General features: G+C 34.2%; 1 long non-coding RNA gene across 1 annotated transcript; it reads right to left on the bottom strand.

Moving 5' to 3' along the window:
- Positions 1 to 780: 780 nt before the first annotated feature.
- LOC144995102 (uncharacterized) lies at positions 781 to 1,778 on the bottom strand. The gene is made up of 3 exons (XR_013658739.1): positions 1,466 to 1,778; positions 1,249 to 1,391; positions 781 to 1,164 (listed from the first exon to the last, which is right to left on the bottom strand). It is a non-coding gene; the product is annotated as an uncharacterized LOC144995102 (long non-coding RNA).
- Between the last annotated feature and the right edge of the window lie 7,537 nt (positions 1,779 to 9,315).

The following is a 9,315-nucleotide window of genomic DNA, read 5'->3' as shown; positions in this document are numbered from 1 at the left end:
ACACAGTTATGCCCGCATTGGGATGGACCGTGCACCGCCCAACTTCCTTGGAAGGGGGGCTAAAACCTCACGACCTAACCCTAACCCTAACCCTAACCCCTAACCCTAACCCTAACCCTAACCCTAACCCTAACCAATTCCTCCTGGCAGACCCATTGTTTCAGACTGTGAGAGTGAAACCTATTATACAGCAGAATATTTGGACTTTTTTCTGAATCCCTTATCTAATAAACATGACAGTTACCTTAAAGATACATATCATTTTATTGAAAAAATTAAACAGCTAGTAATCCCAGCAGACTCTTTTCTTTTCACTATGGATATTGATAGCTTATATACCAATATTGACCACAAAGAGGGCATTGACAGTATTAAAAGAATTTTTCAAAAATACCCAGACAAAAAACGACCAGATAAAGAACTTCTCCAATTATTAGAGATTAATTTAAACAGAAATGATTTTGAATTTAATGGGGAATTTTTTGTTCAAATTAAGGGCACAGCTATGGGCAAAAAATTTGCACCGGCTTATGCCAACATATTCATGGCAGAATGGGAATCCTCTGCACTACAGAAATGTGCTTTAAAGCCGCTCTGTTATTACAGGTACCTCAACGACATCTGGGGCGTGTGGACGCACTCTGAGCAGGAGTTTGGGACCTTCCTGGGGACTCTCAACAGCCACAACCCTTCCATCAAACTCAAATCAACATGCCACGCCTCTTCAGTCGACTTTCTAGACACAACCACATTTAAGGGAAGTGACTTTCACACCACACACAAATTGGACATTAAAGTTTATTTTAAACCCACAGACACACATGCACTGTTACATAAAACCAGTTTTCATCCCAAACACACATTTGCAGGTCTGGTTAAATCCCAGCTGCTCCGCTTCCACAGAATCTGCACCCAACAGGCAGACTTTAAAAAGGCCACCAAAATTCTTTTTTCGGCATTATACACAAGGGGTTATTCCCGCTCCTTTTTAAGAAAGTGTTTTAAGTCATTTCAAGAAATTAAACCTATTGATACAGCCCCCCTTTTACCCATTGTCACAACACATTCGGCAGCCACGTGCAGGATGGTGAGAGTCCTCAGGAGGAACTTCCGGGATCTTGTTCAGAGCCAGGGGCTGCTCGAGGAGCACAGATTTCTGCCAGCCTACAGGAGAAACAAGAATCTTAAGGACATTTTAATTAGAGCCAAACTTCCTCCCCCTACACAACCAAAATCCAGACCACTCACCTCTTTTTTCAAACATTTGGATTGGATTTGCAGCCACCACAACAAAAATGTGTTTCCGTCTCTATGCAGGGGGAGCCCCCACTCTCAAAACTGCATTTATATTATCTCCTGCTCCACCTGTGGGATACAGTACGTTGGGGAGACTGGAAACACTCTCTTAGTTAGATTCACCCAACACAGACACAACATCACAAAACTAAAAAACACAGACACTTACCTGGTACAACACTTTATGCTTCACGGATGGGATTCAGTTAGAGCAACGATCGTTCAGATGAATCCCAGATGGTCAGCCCCTGAGAGAAGAAAAAATGAAAGAATTTGGATTTCTAAATTAGACACCCTTCATCCTAGAGGCCTAAATGAGAAAAAAACACCATTATTCTAATTGGAGACACTTAACCACTTTTTTTCCCCCTTTTTGTCCAGCAGAGGGAGTTGCTAAACAGTCCCTCTGCATGACCAGATTTTCTAACCCCCCTGTAAATTCTTTTTCCAGCAGAGGGAGTTTATGAATCCCCAGAATCTGTTTCCATATGGATATAAAAACACATTTATATCAGATTTCAATTGGGTTTTATTTTGAAATTCCATATCAGATCAGTCTGAAACTCCTTCCATGACATCACCATGTGGGACACTGTCCGTGAGAAGTGAAATGAATCTGAGAAGTCGCAGTTATTTTTTAAGACATAGGTAAACATATGGCAAAAACACATTTTTAGCAGATTTCAATTGAGTTTAATTTTGAAATTCCACATCAGATCTGTATGAACCTTATTTAATGACATCACCAGGTGAGACACTATCAGTGAAAAGTTAAATAACTGACTAAAAAATAGCAGTTTTTTTCTTAGACATATTTGAACATATAGCAAAAACACATTTAAATCAGATTTCAATTGTTTTAATTTTTAAATTCCACATCAGATTTGTCTAAAACTTGTTTAATGACATCACCAGGTGGGACACTATCAGTGAGAAGTGAAATGACTCTCTGAAAACTATCAGTTTTATTTTTTCTTTTGACATACGTAAACATATGGCAAAAACATATTTATATCAGATTTCAATTGGGTTTTATTTTGAAATTCCACATCAGATCCGTCTGAAACTTTTCATGTGACATCACCAGTTGGGACACTATCCGTGAAAAGTTGAATGACTCTCTGAAAAATAGCAGTTTTCTTTTTAGACATACGTAAACATATGGCAAAAACACATTTTTAGCAGATTTCAATTGGGTTTTATTTTGAAATTCCATATCAGATCTGTCTGAAACTTATTAATGACATCGCCAGGCGAGACACTATCAGTGAGAAGTGAAATGTCTGAAAACTAGCAGTTATTTTTTTAGACTAACATAAACATATGGATAAAAAAAACACATTTATATCAGATTTCAATTGGGTTTAATTTTAAAATTCCACATCAGATCTGTCTGAAACTTAATAATGACATCACCAGGTGGGACACTATCAGTGAGAAGTGAAATGTCTCTCTAAAAACTAGCAGTTATTTCTTTACGCGTACATAAACAGATGGCAAAAACACATTTTTAGCAGATTTCAAATGAGTTTAATTTTGAAATTCCACATCAGATCTGTCTGAACCTTATTTAATGACATCACCAGGTGAGACACTATCAGTGAAAAGTTAAATGAATGACTAAAAAATAGCAGTTTTTTTTCTTAGACATATTTGAACATATGGCAAAAACACATTTATATCAGATTTCAATTGGGTTATATTTTGGAATTCCACATCAGATCTGTCTGAAACTTTTCATGTGACATCACGAGGTGGGACACTATCAATGTGAAGTGAAATGACTCTCTGAAAAGTAGCAGTTATTTTTTTAGACACACATAAACATATGGCAAAAACACATTTATATCAGATTTCAATTGGGTTTTATTTTGAAATTCCACATCAGATCTGTCTGAAACTAATTTAATGACTTCACCAGGTGGGACACTATCAGTGAGAAGTGAAATGAATCTGAAAAGTAGCAGTTATTTTTTTAGACATAGGTAAACATATGGCAAAAACACATTTTTAGCAGATTTCAATTGGGTTTTATTTTACAATTCCACATCAGATCTGTCTGAAACTTATTTAATGACATCACCAGGTGGGACACTATCAGTGAGAAGTGAAATGACTGAAAACTAACAGATATTGTTTTAGACATAGGTAAACATATGGCAAAAACACATTTATATCAGATTTCAATCGGGTTTAATTTTAAAATTCCACATCAGATCTGTCTGAAACTTATTAATGACATCACCAGGTGGGACACTATCAGTGAGAAGTGAAATGACTCTCTGAAAACTATCAGTTTTATTTTTTCATTTGACATACGTAAACATATGGCAAAAACACATTTATATCAGATTTCAATTGGGTTTTATTTTGAAATTCCATATTAGATCTGTCTGAAACTAATTTAATGACATCACCAGGTGGGACACTATCAGTGAGAAGTGAAATGTCTCTCTAAAAACTAGCAGTTATTTATTTACGCGTACATAAACATATGGCAAAAACACATTTATATCAGATTTTAATTGGGTTTAATTTTGAAATTCCACATCAGATCAGTCTGAAACTCCTTCCATGACATCACCATGTGGGACACTGTCCGTGAGAAGTGAAATGAATCTGAGAAGTCGCAGTTATTTTTTAAGACATAGGTAAACATATGGCAAAAACACATTTTTAGCAGATTTCAATTGGGTTTTATTTTAAATTTCCACATCAGATCTGTCTGAAACTTATTTAATGACATCACCGGGTGGGACACTATCAGTGAGAAGTGAAATGACTCTCTGAAAACTATCAGTTTTATTTTTTCTTTTGACATACGTAAACATATGGCAAAAACACATTTATATCGGATTTCAATTGGGTTTTATTTTGAAATTCCACATCAGATCTGTCTGAAACTCCTTCCATGACATCACCATGTGGGACACTGTCCGTGAGAAGTGAAATGAATCTGAAAAGTAGCAGTTATTTCTTTAGACATAGGTAAACATATGGCAAAAACAAATTTTTAGCAGATTTCAATTGGATTTAATTTTGAAATTCAACATCAGATCTGTCTAAAACTTATTTAATGACATCACCAGGTGGGACACTGTCAGTGAGAAGTGAAATGACTCTGAAAACTAGCAGTTATTTTTTTAGACTAACGTAAACATATGGATAAAAAAACACATTTATAGCAGATTTCAATTGGGTTTAATTTTGACATTCCACATCAGATCCCTCTGAAACTTTTCATGTGACATCACCAGGTGGGACACTATCAGTGAAAAGTTGAATGACTCTCTGAAAACTCAGCAGTTTTCTTTTTAGACATACGGAGACATATGGCAAAAACACATTTTTAGCAGATTTCAATTGGATTTTATTTTGAAATTCAACATCAGATCTGTCCGAAACTTATTTAATGACATCACCAGGTGGGACACTATCAGGGGGAAGTGAAAGGAATCTGAAAAGTAGCAGTTATTTTTTTAGACATAGGTAAACATATGGCAAAAACACATTTTTAGCAGATTTCAATTGGGTTTTATTTTACAATTCCACATCAGATCTGTCTGAAACTTATTTAATGACATCACCAGGTGGGACACTATCAGTGAGAAGTGAAATGACTGAAAACTAGCAGATATTTTTTTAGACATAGGTAAACATATGGCAAAAACACATTTATATCAGATTTCAAATGGGTTTAATTTTAAAATTCCACATCAGATCTGTCTGAAACTTATTAATGACATCACCAGGTGGGACACTATCAGTGAGAAGTGAAATGACTCTCTGAAAACTATCAGTTTAATTTTTGATTTTGACATACGTAAACATTTGGCAAAAACACATTTATATAAGATTTCAATTGGGTTTTATTTTGAAATTCCACGTCAGATCTGTCTGAAACTCCTTCCATGAAATCACCATGTGGGACACTGTCCGTGAGAAGTGAAATGAATCTGAAAAGTAGCAGTTATTTCTTTAGACATAGGTAAACATATGGCAAAAACACATTTTTAGTAGATTTCAATTGGGTTTAATTTTGAAATTCCACATCAGATCCCTCTGAAACTTTTCATGTGACATCACCAAGTGGGACACTATCAGTGAAAAGTTGAATGAATCTCTGAAAACTAGCAGTTTTCTTTTTAGACATACGTAAACATATGGCAAAAACACATTTTTAGCAGATTTCAATTGGATTTTATTTTGAAATTCCACAACAGATCTGTCCGAAACTTATTTAATGACATCACCAGGTGGGACACTGTCAGTGAGAAGTGAAATGACTCTGAAAAATAGCAGTTTTCTTTTTAGACATACGTAAACATATGGCAAAAACACATTTTTAGCAGATTTCAATTGGGTTTTATTTTGAAATTCCATATCAGATCTGTCTGAAACTTATTTAATGACATCGCCAGGTGAGACACTATCAGTGAGAAGTGAAATGACTGAAAACTAGCAGTTATTTTTTTAGACTAACATAAACATATAGATAAAAAAAACACATTTATATCAGATTTCAATTGGGTTTAATTTTAAAATTCCACATCAGATCTGTCTGAAACTTAATAATGACATCACCAGGTGGGACACTATCAGTGAGAAGTGAAATGTCTCTCTAAAAACTAGCAGTTATTTCTTTACGCGTACATAAACATATGGCAAAAACACATTTTTAGCAGATTTCAAATGAGTTTAATTTTGAAATTCCACATCAGATCTGTCTGAACCTTATTTAATGACATCACCAGGTGGGACACTATCAGTGAAAAGTTAAATGAATGACTAAAAAATAGCAGTTTTTTTTCTTAGACATATTTGAACATATGGCAAAAACACATTTATATCAGATTTCAATTGGGTTATATTTTGGAATTCCACATCAGATCTGTCTGAAACTTTTCATGTGACATCACCAGGTGCGACACTATCAATTTGAAGTGAAATGACTCTCAGAAAAGTAGCAGTTATTTTTTTAGACACACATAAACATATGGCAAAAACACATTTATATCAGATTTCAGTTGGGTTTTATTTTGAAATTCCACATCAGATCCCTCTGAAACTTATTTAATGACATCACCAGGTGGGACACTATCAGTGAGAAGTGAAATGACTGAAAACTAACAGATATTGTTTTAGACATAGGTAAACATATGGCAAAAACACATTTATATCAGATTTCAATCGGGTTTAATTTTAAAATTCCACATCAGATCTGTCTGAAACTTATTAATGACATCACCAGGTGGGACACTATCAGTGAGAAGTGAAATGACTCTCTGAAAACTATCAGTTTTATTTTTTCTTTTGACATACGTAAACATATGGCAAAAACACATTTATATCAGATTTCAATTGGGTTTTATTTTGAAATTCCACATTAGATCTGTCTGAAACTAATTTAATGACATCACCAGGTGGGACACTATCAGTGAGAAGTGAAATGTCTCTCTAAAAACTAGCAGTTATTTATTTACGCGTACATAAACATATGGCAAAAACACATTTATATCAGATTTTAATTGGGTTTAATTTTGAAATTCCACATCAGATCAGTCTGAAACTCCTTCCATGACATCACCATGTGGGACACTGTCCGTGAGAAGTGAAATGAATCTGAGAAGTCGCAGTTATTTTTTAAGACATAGGTAAACATATGGCAAAAACACATTTTTAGCAGATTTCAATTGGGTTTTATTTTAAATTTCCACATCAGATCTGTCTGAAACTTATTTAATGACATCACCGGGTGGGACACTATCAGTGAGAAGTGAAATGACTCTCTGAAAACTATCAGTTTTATTTTTTCTTTTGACATACGTAAACATATGGCAAAAACACATTTATATCGGATTTCAATTGGGTTTAATTTTAAAATTCCACATCAGATCTGTCTGAAACTCCTTCCATGACATCACCATGTGGGACACTGTCCGTGAGAAGTGAAATGAATCTGAAAAGTAGCAGTTATTTCTTTAGACATAGGTAAACATATGGCAAAAACAAATTTTTAGCAGATTTCAATTGGATTTAATTTTGAAATTCAACATCAGATCTGTCTAAAACTTATTTAATGACATCACCAGGTGGGACACTGTCAGTGAGAAGTGAAATGACTCTGAAAACTAGCAGTTATTTTTTTAGACTAACGTAAACATATGGATAAAAAAACACATTTATAGCAGATTTCAATTGGGTTTAATTTTGACATTCCACATCAGATCCCTCTGAAACTTTTCATGTGACATCACCAGGTGGGACACTATCAGTGAAAAGTTGAATGACTCTCTGAAAACTCAGCAGTTATCTTTTTAGACATACGGAGACATATGGCAAAAACACATTTTTAGCAGATTTCAATTGGATTTTATTTTGAAATTCAACATCAGATCTGTCCGAAACTTATTTAATGACATCACCAGGTGGGACACTGTCAGGGGGAAGTGAAAGGAATCTGAAAAGTAGCAGTTATTTTTTTAGACATAGGTAAACATATGGCAAAAACACATTTTTAGCAGATTTCAATTGGGTTTTATTTTACAATTCCACATCAGATCTGTCTGAAACTTATTTAATGACATCACCAGGTGGGACACTATCAGTGAGAAGTGAAATGACTGAAAACTAGCAGATATTTTTTTAGACATAGGTAAACATATGGCAAAAACACATTTATATCAGATTTCAAATGGGTTTAATTTTAAAATTCCACATCAGATCTGTCTGAAACTTATTAATGACATCACCAGGTGGGACACTATCAGTGAGAAGTGAAATGACTCTCTGAAAACTATCAGTTTAATTTTTGATTTTGACATACGTAAACATTTGGCAAAAACACATTTATATAAGATTTCAATTGGGTTTTATTTTGAAATTCCACGTCAGATCTGTCTTAAACTCCTTCCATGAAATCACCATGTGGGACACTGTCCGTGAGAAGTGAAATGAATCTGAAAAGTAGCAGTTATTTCTTTAGACATAGGTAAACATATGGCAAAAACACATTTTTAGTAGATTTCAATTGGGTTTAATTTTGAAATTCCACATCAGATCCCTTTGAAACTTTTCATGTGACATCACCAAGTGGGACACTATCAGTGAAAAGTTGAATGAATCTCTGAAAACTAGCAGTTTTCTTTTTAGACATACGTAAACATATGGCAAAAACACATTTTTAGCAGATTTCAATTGGATTTTATTTTGAAATTCCACAACAGATCTGTCCGAAACTTATTTAATGACATCACCAGGTGGGACACTGTCAGTGAGAAGTGAAATGACTCTGAAAAATAGCAGTTTTCTTTTTAGACATACGTAAAAATATGGCAAAAACACATTTTTAGCAGATTTCAATTGGGTTTTATTTTGAAATTCCATATCAGATCTGTCTGAAACTTATTTAATGACATCGCCAGGTGAGACACTATCAGTGAGAAGTGAAATGACTGAAAACTAGCAGTTATTTTTTTAGACTAACATAAACATATGGATAAAAAAAACACATTTATATCAGATTTCAATTGGGTTTAATTTTAAAATTCCACATCAGATCTGTCTGAAACTTAATAATGACATCACCAGGTGGGACACTATCAGTGAGAAGTGAAATGTCTCTCTAAAAACTAGCAGTTATTTCTTTACGCGTACATAAACATATGGCAAAAACACATTTTTAGCAGATTTCAAATGAGTTTAATTTTGAAATTCCACATCAGATCTGTCTGAACCTTATTTAATGACATCACCAGGTGGGACACTATCAGTGAAAAGTTAAATGAATGACTAAAAAATAGCAGTTTTTTTTCTTAGACATATTTGAACATATGGCAAAAACACATTTATATCAGATTTCAATTGGGTTATATTTTGGAATTCCACATCAGATCTGTCTGAAACTTTTCATGTGACATCACCAGGTGCGACACTATCAATTTGAAGTGAAATGACTCTCAGAAAAGTAGCAGTTATTTTTTTAGACACACATAAACATATGGCAAAAACACATTTATA

The sequence above is a fragment of the Oryzias latipes genome, chromosome 11 (assembly GCF_053564925.1).
Source record: "Oryzias latipes strain Hd-rR chromosome 11, Olatipes_Hd-rR_3.1".
NCBI lineage: Eukaryota > Metazoa > Chordata > Actinopteri > Beloniformes > Adrianichthyidae > Oryzias > Oryzias latipes.
Note: the sequence above shows the minus strand (reverse complement) of the source record. Positions and strands in the feature narration are given on the sequence as shown.